The sequence below is a fragment of the Camelus bactrianus genome, chromosome 12 (assembly GCF_048773025.1).
Source record: "Camelus bactrianus isolate YW-2024 breed Bactrian camel chromosome 12, ASM4877302v1, whole genome shotgun sequence".
Taxonomy (NCBI): domain Eukaryota; kingdom Metazoa; phylum Chordata; class Mammalia; order Artiodactyla; family Camelidae; genus Camelus; species Camelus bactrianus.
The window spans coordinates 4262835-4276799 of NC_133550.1; the positions used below are offsets into that span (position 1 = coordinate 4262835).

General features: G+C 46.8%; 1 protein-coding gene across 9 annotated transcripts in view; it reads right to left on the reverse strand.

Annotated features, from left to right (window-relative positions):
* LOC141579336 (uncharacterized) overlaps nt 1-13965 on the reverse strand; it is a 150204-nt gene that overhangs the window by 55203 nt on the left and 81036 nt on the right. For all 9 annotated transcript variants that reach the window (XR_012510511.1, XR_012510510.1, XM_074374518.1 and 6 more), the window contains 3 exons: nt 8548-13363; nt 3890-4463; nt 2340-2507 (listed from right to left, as the gene is read on the reverse strand). The gene's annotated coding sequence lies outside the window, so the exon portion shown is untranslated. The remainder of the gene's footprint in view (nt 1-2339; nt 2508-3889; nt 4464-8547; nt 13364-13965) is intronic.

The following is a 13965-nucleotide window of genomic DNA, read 5'->3' on the forward strand; positions in this document are numbered from 1 at the left end:
AGAAGGCACTGTATTCTCACAAAGGAGGCCCAGGAGAAGGGACTCAAGTTTCTCCCGTGGTCTGAGATTTGAAGGGCCCGAGGGGTGGGGGAGCTCCTAATTAGCAGACACAGTTGTCAGTAAGCAGACGAGGATGGAGGAACCCAGGCCAGGCTGTTCTCACTCCGACCCTTGGGCTCTCGGGAGCCACGGGAAAGGCCTGTGTACAGTGCATAGCCCGGCCATCACAGATCCCACCCTGCATTTGCCAACCCGGACAGACTAGACTCCTTCTACTTGCGACATTTACTTCTGATCTGTTCCCCACCCACAATGAGATGGACTCCTTCAGATATTCTCTCCTGTCTGAAGCGAGACAAATTCAGTGAAAACTGAAGTGTCCACATTTGGACCAGATCATGAAAGGAGAAACAAGGCCTCATGGTCAGCATGATGGTGGTGGCCAAACACTTTCACCAGGTGAGATGAACCATAGTGGTGGTGAGAATCCAAGGTCTTACGTCGGCCAAAGCATGTTCCTTCACAGTTGACTGGGGTGTTGGAGACTCACTACCGCAAACTAACGACAAGGCCGACAGTGGTGGACGTCAGCTGCAACAGACACGGAGTCAGCTATTTACTGCCAACATGGGTTAAAAGTAAAGGCCGGTGCAGGGAGGCCTGCACGGCTGCTGAGGCAAACCACAGACCCGGCTCTGAATGCCCACTGGCTGGAGCAGGGTGGAAGCTACGGTCCCCTATAGCAGTCCCTATGTCCACCAGATCCAGGTGAGCCAGCTACTTAGGAGAAGGACATGTTGTCCTGATACTCAGATAAACCAGCCTCGTAAAGGGAACAAAAAAGTGGCATGGATTTTAGACCAACTTCTGCCTCTTTGTGAAGGCAAAGTAAAGTAAATGGCACGGGAAGTAAAATGCAAAAAAAAAAAAAAAATTAAATAACAAAACGGTGACTGCTTCCTCCAACAGCTGCTCACCCCCGAGCCTGCCTCTCCCTCACCAGTGACCGCCGGCCAGGCAGCGCTGTCACGCGCGTCACACAGCGACAGCCAGTAACCGAGTGCCAAGCACGTTTGTGTAAAAGAAGTAATGTAGCAAGATGCTGCAGAATATGACTTTACAAGTTTAAATACTCCATGAAAAACATCCCTCAGCAGCCGCCTAAATGAATTCGCATCTCACTTCTTCAAAACAATCAAACAAATTTAATAAGGGCGCATTTGTCACCAAATATAAGGAGGACCAAACTGGTTCCTTAAAGCAAGGATTTTAAGAGGTATCAAACACCAGTGGGTGATGTGCTAAAAAAAATTAGAAAATAAAAAGATGACAAGGATAATACATGGATTAAGGCAGCTGTTAAGTTTTTGGTTTTTAAAGCGATGGAGACAGCACGGAGGGCGATCTAGCTATTTCCAATGCAGGGTGTGCACAGCCACATTTTCAGACGCAACAACATGCTCACAGGGCAGTACAAGAGAAAAAGGAATAAAGAAAAATGAAAAGAGAAACAAGAGAAAATTAGAAACACACAAGAACAAAAATGACTTTGACAGCACGTACAAGAATTTACGTGAGTGTGTGAGGCCAGGGACGTGGGGATGGTGAGACCCACCCTCACCTCCTGCTCCAGGGAGAGCAGGGGCCTGAGGGGGCGGCGCTGCCGGGGGACCCCAACGTGGTCAGCGCCCCTAACCAAAACTCCACATACATTGGTCTAGGCAGGTCTTAAGCTACAAATTGTGGTCACATTTCAGGCTGGACAGTTTTACGCACTTCCACCAAGAGTAGCAGGAGAGAATTAGGCTCTGTTCCTGCACCAAAGCATTGTTTAAAAAATTAATGTCTGCGGAATAGTAAAAGCAACATTGGAGTAAAAGTGACTGGAGGAGAACGTGCTTGATCCTAGCTCACTGGCCGCGTTATCTCACTGACGTTAAGATGCTGGCTGAGACCTTACGGTACCAAAACAGACAGACGCACCAGGAGGGAGGTTTAATGCGCTGCTATATTTTGATGCCGGGAGCCATGCCTGGTACACGAGGTTCTGGGTAAACAATGGTGACAGTGTCAACCACTATGGGCTAAGCACATATCCAGCTACTCCTCCAAATCCCACGGGCAGACTTCAAAAGGCAAAAACAAGCAGGAATTCTCTGGTGGGTCCGCAGACCCAGAGCCAAGCAGTTGCTGAGCAAAAATGTCACCAGTGCCTCCTGTGACAAAAGAGGAGGCACTGGCCTGGGGGCTGGGGCAGGGCTCCAGTCTTCCACTGCTCACCCACCAGTCTGTCCAGGGGGAGAAGGTGGTCCCTGCTTACGTTGCACCGATGCACCTACCTTGACTGATGCCTGGGGGATCAGCAGGTGGTGACATGTGAGGTGAACGGAGCCAGCCTCGGTGTAGCACGGTGGGTAGCTGTGCCCTCAGCAGTCCCCAGGCTCCTAAACCTGACACCTCATCTCCAAGGAGCAGATGAGGAGCGCGGGCATGTAGATCACAGGGCCCTGTGAGGACAAGAACAGATCATGGCCACGACATGCCTTGCCCCTTACTTAAGCATGTCCGGGAGGAACAGGAAATACATCCAGAGCCCGGTAGGCACCTCACGCAGGTGGGACTCGGGTCCTCTTGCCTATCACTCACAGGGCTGATCTGGATATTCTTTTTATCAATTCTCTGGCATCTTCTCCTCCAACTTACCAACAACCAGAAAGTAGAATCTGATCTTAGTTAAGTTCAAGAATCACAGAGCACCGCCTCCACAGCGGGCCCGGCAGCACGTGCCAGGTCGTCCGACCATCACCTGTGGGACCGCCATGAGCTCTCTCCAGACCAAAGGACCGAGGCCGTAGGCCGGGGGTACACAGATTCCCTCACTCTCCCCAGCAAAGGGGGACCACCTCCCGGCAAAGGCATCTCACCCTCTTCTGCCCGAGGGACAGCACAATAGATACACGGGGAAACGGAGCAGAAGTTGGGGGGTTAGGCAGCCCAGAAGAGCTCGTCTGTAATTCCGAGGCAAAGTGGGGCCGTTGACTTAATCACAGGGACAAAGTGAGGATGAACATTTCTCTGCTCTTTCCCATACTCCGTGATACGCCTTTCTCTGCATAAGGAGTTCATTCGGAGGTCCCTGGCGGTGTTTCTGATGTCCTAACATGACATGCTGCCTGTCGGGCAGGAAGAGAGGGCCTGAGCAGAACAGGTGCTGAGCCTGGAAGGCAGGAGACTCTGGCTCCAAGCCAGCTCAACCAGTGCCTCTTTCTGCCTCTCGGGATTCAGCATCTCATCTATAAGCAAAGGGATGAGACTGTCCCAGGAAAGGCTGCCCAACAGAAATGAAATGAGAGCCATGTAAAGAAAGTTTCCCAGTTGCCACATTTAAAAATGTAAACAAAGAAACAAACCAACAAACAAAAAACAAGTACTAGAAACTGATTTTAAGAACATATCTTACATAATCTACTGTATGTAAAATACTATCATTTTGACATGTAATCCATAGAGGAAGTAACAAGATAGTTTATATGCTTTTAGTAGACAAGCCTCAGCGTCTCATGTGCATTTGAACTACAGCACATCTCAGCTCAGACCAGCCTCCTCCCCAGTGCTCCTAGCATCATTGGCTGTGGCTACTCTATTGAACAGCAACTCCAGGGGTCCCACCAGGGTCCTGGCTGAAAAGCAGGAGTAAGTGCTCTAACACTATCACTAAAAGGATCTCTCTGAAACAAAGGCGGATTCACTTTTATATGTCTGTAAAACGGCGGGCTGCACCTCCTTCCCCCCTTGGATACAAGAGTCCTATTCCGTGCTGATACCTTTCTGGATGGAGAGAAGAAACCCGGCACACAGCCAGGGTGGACTGGCCTCCAGGTAAACTTACCTGCTGTCTGTGTCCAGTCCCATGAAGTCCTCCTTCTCAAACGGCATGCAGAGGAGTGGGATCTTGTCCCCAGACTTGTCAGGGGCACCATCCAGCCACTTGGACTTGAGCAAGATGAAGAGTGACTCAGTGAAGTCCTCGATCCTCTTCTCCACCACCCTGCAGTCCTCGTAGATTGAAGGCCACGTCGGTGCGCGGCTGCTTGGCTTACCACCCCATGCAGCACAAAGACAAAGAGCTGAGAGTCATTAAGCATGATGCCATACAGCTCCTCTGCACGTGGAGCTTCTCGAAGGCCTTGGCCGAGAGGAAGTCGGTAATGGTGACAAGGCCCACAACCATGCGATGGGTCTGGAAGACGCCCCATCCATTCTTGGGCGCATAGTGGTGCCTGTAGTGCGTACAGAGTGTGCCCTGGGAGCTTCACGGGCTGATCTAGCTCACCAAGGAGATTCGCTTATAGATGCAAAAGAAATTCTCCTCTGAGATGATCCCCACTTGTTTGACCACCACGGGAAGAGTCTCATAGTCCTCAGCACACTGCACGTAGTCAGGGATTCTCATGTTGCAGGCCCTGCCGAGAGGGGAGAGGAGATCGAGGTAAATATTGTGCTGTGTGCTGTGGGCGCCTCTGGGTTGCGGTGACCTGGTGTGTACCAGCCAGAAGGCAGGGGAAGCCCAAGCAAATCCAGTGGTACAGTTTGTCCTTCAGAGCCTGCACATGGCTACCTTAGCTCGGATCACTTTACCCAGGTTTTGGTCTAGGCTTCCTGCCCCTGCAGAGAAGGGTCATTTCTTGTTTTCTGTTTCAAAGCACCTAGCAAGGCCCTGATGCAAAGTCACTGCTCAAAAATGCGGAATAAAGAAATGAAAAAAGGAACTGCTTTCCGCAACCCCCTTCAGCAGAATATAAAGAAAAGGACAACAGTAGGAGCAAAAGATCTGGATTTCAATTCCAATTTAATTGAACCCCTAAGCTGCAGAATAATGGATAAGAAAACTTGCCTTGGCGAGGAGGGTACATTTCAGTGGTAGAGCACATGCTTATCATGTACGAGGTCCCAGTACCACATTTTAATAAATGAAACAAATAAATAAACCTAATTACCCTCCTCAAAAAATACTTTTTAATTCAAAATTCAAAAAACACCTTGCAATTGACACAACATTGTAAACTTGACTATACTTCAATTAAAAAAATAAAATCCTTGCCTTACAAGAATATATCTGGATTACGGAAGTTTGCAAATGTAAAATGCCTAGGGTAACACCTGCATAAAAAGGAGTGACTACAAATTTACTATCCCTCCTTTATGAGCTATATTTCCTTCGGGGTGGTAATAACCTCTCAGAGCTAATTTTCTCAGATTTAAAAAAAAGTAAATAATACCTGATTCTCAGTACTGCTGAAGAATCAGATAACCCTATGAAAGCATCTGACCCACAGATTTTACTCAATAAATGTTTGTTGAATGAATGAATAAACAAGCAAAATGAATGCTGCTCCCTGCCACAGACCATCATAATGGTACTGCTTGGAAATACCAAGCCCATGTTCCACCCGTCTGTACACTAACCATGTGGGTGACCAGGGCAGGCGTGTGTGCTTCTCTAAGCCCCAGTTTAATCGTGAATAGAAATGATGGCAATAACACAAACCTCAAATTGTTAGTGAATCAGTAATGAATCATACCCCAACTTTGCAAGATGGAACCATTAAGGAAAACTGGGAAAAGGGTCCAAAGGCCCTCTCCATATTATCTCTTACAACCACATGGGACTCTACATTATATCTCAAAATAAAATTTCTACTTTTTTAAAGAAGCTATTGAGGTTAAATGTGCTCACTGTCTCAAAAAAAGAACACACAGAAAAAATAGGACAATGCCCAGCACATGAGATACACTCAGTTAATATTCCCACTGAACCCACAGGTCCCTCCAAATTCAGAGCAAGAGGATGGGTCCTCGTGGCAAGAGGCCACTGCACCTGAAGCTAACAAAGCTAATGGTGCCCACTTCCAAGAGCTCCTGTCATCACCCTTGTTCTAATTTTCTATTTGTAATTTTTTTCCTTTTTATTACATAGAAACTCCCAATTGCATAGCCTTCACCTGACTAGACATCAAGATGGCAGCCCTTCAAAACCTGACCACAGAGACCATGATGGCAGCCCTTCTTGGTGAAACAATAAAATGAAAAGCCATTTCCACAAGACCTCTGTGTAAATCTAATAGGGATCTTAATCCTGGACTGAGGAAGAGGACTGGGGAGGAGGGGGCAATCTGGGGCATAGAGAACTATGGGCCACCTGTCCCACGATGGACTTTAGACTCAACCATCACCCTCCAGGAAATTTAAAATACACAGCGACATAGTGCTATGGGCAAGATTTTTTTTTTTTTAAATCCCTGAATCCCTTGCAGGTCTTGTTTCTACTGAGACACAAAGAGATTATGTGTATATTGTTTCACAAAAGCCTTAAAATATTATCACCCCAACTTGACACATCAAGAAACTGAGGTAGAGAGGTTTGTCACATTGTGCAACATTAAAGAGAGGCCACGACAGACACCATATTTAAATCCAAGCCCCTGCTCCAGTGCTCACAGTAGAAAGTGTGACATACTGCCCCTTTTCTGCCCTCTCCTTGTAATAAATCTCTGAAGAGTATTTTCTGTGCCACCTGGAATCACAATCACATCAATTTTCCACAAAGAGCTATGTGACTCCTTGCAGGAAGTAACAAAATCTAAAGTGTTGGGATGGGAGGAGAGATTTGCATTTTCTGTTTCTCAAAGGAAACATGGCTTTAAAAGAAACTGAAAAGCACTTATCTAGTCTAAGCCCTCATTGTGCAGATAAAGAAACGGAGGGTCAGAACAGATGAGGAAAGGGCCTTATTAAAAAATATTGCCTCATCACAGCACCAAGCCAGCCCTGGGCACTACTGGGGGAGGATCTGGGAGGCCCAGGAGAATGAGTGTTAGAAAACGGAAAGAGAAGAAGCATACAAGGCCCTGTCTCTACACCACCATAACATGAAATTCCACCAAATTACCCAGTATGGGGGCAGCCAATAATAAGGTGGGGTAAAAAGGTTACAGAAACCTGGAAGTCTCAACCATAGTGGAAATTCCAACATTTACTATGTTTTTTTTCCCAGTTCAAGCATCAACTCAGTGGGCACTCTGTACCAGGGACTACACGAGGCCTGGAGTTCTCCCAAACACAGATCTCTATTACCACGTGTGCAAACCACATAAAGGCCACCAGAAGAAAAGCGCTCAAAGATAACATGGAATTACTGAAACTGAAAACAGCCAAAGAGCATATATTACAAGGAAAAATGGTGCTGCTACAAATGGACTCATGGACATAGAAAGCAAACTGTGCTTAGCAGGCAGGAAAGGGGAGATTAACAGATACACGTTAATAAATATAAAATAAATGACAAGGGCCTACTATATAGCACAGGGAACTATATTCAATTTCTTGTAATGAGTTCTACTAAAAACAATATAATACATATGTATATACATATGCATATGTTTATAACTGAATCTATGCTGTACATCTGAAACTAACATTGTAAATTAACTACACTTAAATAATAAATAAATTAAAAAAATTATTAAAAATAAAAGCAACGCCATTAAGAAAAAAAAAGAATACTGTAATCCCCTTAGCTGTAGGTGCTGGAGAATCCTGGTTGCAAGCACCAAGTCCACTGGATCACTCCAGCACTGGCTGTCACTCTTTCTGACCATTAGAGAGTCACTTGGCTTCACGGAGGTTACTTTTCTCTTCTGTGAAAGACTACAGTAGCAACTAACAATGTATAGAATCTCATCATTCACAAGCCCAACAATTAGTGAGGACTTCCCATGGGCCAGGCTCTGGAGAGATGAAAAGATACAGTCCCAGATATATTCATGGGTAGAAGAAATTTATGCCATAAAGACATTAATTCTTCCTGTTTTGATACACAGATTCATTGCAATTCTGATTAGAATTCCTACCAGATATTGCATGGAATGTAACAAGTTATTTTATGGTCAGTAATAGGCATGAGACTTCTTTAGAAACACCACTGAGGAAGGGTGGGTATGTCACTCATTTTCACTGGTCTTTCTGATGTGATGAAAACGTTCTGGAATAATAATTGTTGAACCACTGTGAATATGCTAAAAGTTGCTGAATTGTACCATTTAAATGGATGGACTTCATGGTGTGTGAACAATATCACAATAAAGCTGTTATATGAAAAAATATTTCTTGACAATTATTTTTCCCTCTATACTACTAGTCTGCCCCACGATTTAAGAAAAACAAAAAACCTAAACAAACCAAACTGTGCCAGGAGCTCTTTAGGACTGCAATGTCCCTGGGTCTCCAACGCCTCTGGTGGTGCTGTTCCTGTTAACGCACCCTAGATGGGCTGGGCTAGTTAGGGACTGTAACTATCTTTTTAAAATCGACGGTTACACGTTTCACACTGGGAGTGGGAAGGAAGGAGCATGTCACAGCCTCATGACTTCAGCACATTTTTAACTGAACCAAGCCCTGATTTCAACACTGTAATCCCTGGCACTATAAAAACACGTGACATCAACAAGCACCGCCATCATAACTCCTGAAAGTGTTCAAGGTACTTACCTGGGGCAGAAACACTGAGGGAGGAGACCGAAGCTCGCTCAGCACTGAGGATCCACTTTCCCGACTCCACCAGAAGCTGGGCTTTACAGCCGGAGGCTCTCAGCCCAGGGAGCAGCGCCCATGCCGCAGAGCTTGTCCTCAGGGAGCAGGAAAGGAAGAGCAGGGCAGCCCCGGGGTCGCGGGGCAGGGAAAGCGGGGGGGGGTTTGGTGGAAACGCGGGTTGCAGCCCCCTCGGAGGCCAGCCCCAGCCCCAGCCGCCTGCCCCCGTTCGGGTCCGCAGACCCCGCCCGCCCAGGACACAGCTCGCCCAGGGGCGGGGACGGGCCGGCGGCCGAGGAGAGGCAGCCCGGGAGGAGAGGACTCGCGGGCGGGAGAGGACTCGCGGGCGGGAGAGGGGAAGGGGATGCCAGCAACGGACTTAGGGGGGCCCGGCTGGGTGAGAGGCTGCAGGTGCCCACCTGGCCATGGACAGGTGTGGCCGGGGCGCCGGCGTAGGTGGCGCGGGCAGAGAGGTCTGGCCAGAGCAATTCAGCTGAACACAGGCTGACTGGCGCCCTGGGGGGCTGTGACATGCCGACCGCCCTCCCGCAGCCGCCTGACCCCTTCCCCGGGAGCCCCGCACCTTGCAATTCCACAGCCAGAGGCCCCGGCCCCGGGCAGGAGCTAAAGGCCTACCGGTCGACAGAGCTGAGAAGCCTTTGGGGCCGATCCCCGGCTCGGAGCTGGAGCTTCCAACCCGCGGTCCAGCTGGCACCGACTGCCCATGCGCAGGAGGGCCAGCCATACACTCTGGGTTCTGCGAGAGAAGGTGGGGCAGCGAGGGAGGAAGAAGATGGGAGGGGGAGGAGAGGAGGGGAAAAGTGGAGGGAGACAGATGGACCGGAAGAGCAGAGAAAAGGGATGGATCTGGAGAGGGGAGGGTCGTAGCGGAGATGGAGAGAAAATGCTTTACCTCTGGGGGCACCCCGAAGGAGGCGGCAGTCCTGCCTCTGTACCATTCTGTTACCCTTCAAGGCCCGCAGCTCATGTTTTACCTCTCTGATCCAGCCCTCCATCCGATGCTTCAGCAGAACCCCTATGGGTATCACACCCGTTGCCCCCACGCGGAGCTGGGTTTTCTGTTGCTCTGGGAACCAAGAACCCGCAGGTGTTGTCGCTCAGAACTACCTTGGAAAGAGTACCTATTCCCCTTTTACACGCTGGGAAACAGGCAGGCATGATCTCTGCCTTAGTTCCACTCTCCCAGGTGTTGGGCTGGCGGGGAGCGGAGTGGTACAAGATCAGAGCCCCAGACAGAGCAGACTGCCTGAGTGTTGGTGCACAGTCCCCATCCCTCCTGGGTAAACCACACCCCACCCTAGTGGAACCACCAAGGGTTCACAGTAGTTCCCTGGGTGTGGGAGAGCTATCCTCATGTAAAGGAAAAGCCCAGCTGGGCTAACAAGCTAAGTCACAAATCTAAGTGTGATAAGTGTCGGTTTACTGATCTAAATTCTGCTGGGCTAACTCGTAAATCTGAAGTTTAGTGTCAGTTTACTGGGCTAACAAGCTAACTCGTAAATCCAACCTCAACAGGTGTCAGTAACGTGATCTATTACAAGTTGATAAGCTCCAGTGTACTGATTCCTTGCTTTTTGTTGTTTGAGCCTTATTGGCTAATACCACTTACTTGTAATTAACCCTTTAAAACCTCATGTGCATGTCTTGGAGTTGCTCAGAACTTCGGAGCAGAATCCCCTCTGAGCCCGCCGGCATAATAAATCTGAGTACTCCAACCCTCCCAGTGGTGCTTGTTTCTTGGCTGGCCTGTTGTTTCCATAACACTCAGTTCCAGTGCCCTGCTTGCTAGGGAGATAGGAGTGCTACCGAGTCCAAATTCATTCTCCTCAGTGAAGGACAGGCCAATAATTTGGGAGACCAGGTGTTGGGGCAAGGAATAGCAAGTCTCTGTAGACCTAGATGGCAAACTAATGTCCTGGAAAACCATCTACCCAAATCAGAATTCAGGCTCCATTCCTACGTGCTTGGTTGTTGCAATCTTCCTGGTTTAGGAATTCTTTGTTGTTAGAATCCTTTGTTTTTGCAGCTATATGCCTGGGTCAAATCTCTGTAAACCTCCAACAAAACAAACGTTATTTTCTATTCTGTAATTTGTTATCTTTTTATGAATGAAAAAGTGTTAAATATCCTTAAAAGTCAGAGCCTTCAGAATAGGCTCTCCTGTATATTTCAGGCTCTAAGCAACATTGTTTTACAAGCAAGATGAAGCCTAGGAGACAGAGCATAGTGTTAAAGTCAAATGAAAAGATCTAATATGCAGTCAGATTTGTTGTGTTCTATTACCCGGGCAGAAGCCACTTGAGGATTTAAATCCCTTTAAGTTAAAAATAACTAAAACTTTAAAGGAATTTACATACATAATTGGGAATGTGCATACCATATCTGGAAAATCATCCAAAGGATAGTAAACAGTGGCATCTCCAGGGAGGGCTGGAAGAACAGAGGATGAGTGTAAACTTCTTTCACTTGTGTAGTTTTGTGCTCTGTTTGAATTTTTTTTAACCATTTGCATGTATTTCTTTTTCAGTTAAAAAAAAAAGTGTAATGGAGCAAAGGAGTAATTAGCTCAGCAAATACAGCAGCCATGGAATCACTGAGTCATCACTTTTGACTTAAGCCAGGAAGCATTTATTGACTCTCCAATGTGCCCAGTGCTGTTTTAAGACTTCTTTTATTATTATTATTTATTATTATTATTACTATTATTATTATTATTGTTATTTTTATTTTATGAAATAATAACAAGGTAACCCCCACCCCTGCCCATGGCTGGTGGGAAACCAACTGAGTTTTTATTGAGTTGTTTTCCAAGGAGTAGAGATGAGTTATAAACTGAACACATCTTCAGGGCAAAACAGGCGGAGTGGTTTTACAGCACTCCAGACAGCTATGAAGGGTTTTCAATAAAGGTGCCCAGAGGCTGAGAGAGAAAGCCTCCAGGGCCCTACAAAAAGCTGCCCAAACTGCCTTCTCCATGGCACTACTGAAGTAGGAAAGAACAAATCTGAATCCATATTTGATCTGTTCCTTTGACTTTAAGAAAACCACGTTAATACGCTCCGGTCTTTTCATGGGTTATGATGTCACAGAGGAGACGGACAGGTCAACAAGGGACCACTCTGCCGTGATCACTGAGCCGGGGAACGGGATGGGCTTCAAGATGTATGACGCAGCCATAGCAGTGCCCGTGCTTCTAGGCAGGTAACCAAAGTCGCCTCGACAAGGTGTCAAATACTTGTGCCCACGTCCTAATCACCTGACGTGTATTAAAGAGAAATGGAAACCTATAAAAGTCCAATACCCTTGGTGGGTACACCGTCCAAAGAGCAAAGTCACAGTTTGACAACTGTCCATCCCGTTTCCCTGGGATTCATTCTTGGAGAACCTTAGAAACCACTCCTCTGTCCTTAAGAAGTGCTGCATATTTGTCCTATCTTTGGCTCAGTGATGGAGCATGTTCAAGTGAACTTTAATGTCTGCACAGATTTGACTGTCTTTCTCAAGGTTCACTTGTCCATTCTAAAGACGCCTGAGCTAAGTCCATCCTCCGTAAGTTCTATTCCCTCCAGTGACAGCTCATTGAGCCTGCAATTAAAAGCAAACTGAACAAGACTGTCTGTCCTCAGCTAAAAAGTTCACCCACCCTTCACTGCTTTATTAATCTCCTCTCCTGGCTAATTGCAACAGACTAACACCTCCCTCTACCAAGCTCCCCAACTATGTCAGTTTTTCTCCCCAAAGAGAAAGTAAGGTCCATAAATGAGGACTCAACTCCATAGTCACTTCTGAATTCCTAGCATATAGTAATGTTAATAAACAGAACTATGATTATGGATTCTTTCCTTTAAAACATTTCCAGTTATTTGAATGAGACCTTGGAAGAGAGGTGTTTGCCGTCCAGTATCTTGATCCACAAGACTCTGGAGGCCTTTTTCGGAATGGCTGCTCACTGATTCATTCAAACCACAGCTTCTCATTCCAGGAGTAGCTGTGCTTCTCTGCCAGGAGTTTGTGGTCACTCTCATGCAAGAAGAGCTTTAAACTATATCCTTACTTTGGATTTGTTATTTTTCCCCTCTTCCAACAAAATTGACTTTCCCTACTGTCTTGCTTTGAGGAAATTTTTTTCCCTAGTTCACCCTTTAGTAAACCATGCTTCTCGGGATGGGCTTGGCTTTACATATGATCAGTCATCCAACTCCCAGTGTGAGAGGCTACGGGCTCACCTCCTACCCTCCTGTCAAGGCAACTGAAATTCAGTACAGGAGCCAACAGGCACCCCAGGGCTTCTAAGGCTCATGTATTACCCAGAATCCCTGCTTTCTGGTTTGTCTTGGCTTCTGAGGATTTCCCCTCACTTTCTTGACAATTAGCTGTGCAGCTTGAAAGATGAGGAAGGAAGGTTTTATTTCTTAATCCGCATTTTAAGAAATTTATGTAATGAAGGTTTTCACAAGTTTCTACAACCCTCCATTGCCGAGACAGAAAACACACTAGTTATTTTCTAAGTTTAGCTATCATGTGTATTTTTTCTTTTGTTTTCTTAACTGCAAACAGACATCTTTTAATTAAAAAAAATTAAGGCCCCAAAAAGGATAGAGAAAGGGCATACAAAATTAAAGGGCAAAGACAGAAAAATGATAAGTACTGTACAAGGTTAATATAATACTTACTCTATGGATCAGATCAGCAATTCTCAGTAACAGCTATTTGAAATATGACCATGAGGTAAAAGGTCTCTCTTGTCAGGAGATGGCTAATAGAAAATAGAATTAAATCAACAAACTAAAATTCTAAGTCTGGCTAGGTACAGAAGGCTACCAGCAAAATGTCTCGTCTTCTGGAAAGGAGGGAGGCTCACCAGCTCTTTACTGTGGAGCCTGAGCCCAGGGGAGGTCGGTGAAGTGAGCTCTGTAAGTACCCAATTAGCAAAGTGGGTGATGAATAAAGAGACGTGAGCTTTGATGACAGAGATGATACTACTATTCACTTGTCCTGTAAAGTATGTCTTCACGTTCAGTGATCACTACCTCAGCGTCCTCAGGGATTAAGATTTTAGGAAAATTCACAGCCTGGGCCCAGACCTCCTCTTTGAGCTCGTGACACTGCACTTAGATGTCGCAAGGGGAGCTCCAACTCCACCTGCAAAGAGCTGAATTCACGGTTCTCCTCCCATAGCAGTCCTGCCCAGGGCCCCTGGTCGGGGGGCAAGGTCTCTCTGCCTCTCCGAGCTCAGGCCCATCACTCACAGATGTGACTGGACCCCTCCTTCAGGGCCCAGATTTCCTCAGTCACCGAGTCCCACCACCCACACCTGTCCTACCAGATACTCACTGGCACTCACTCAGCACTCACTCT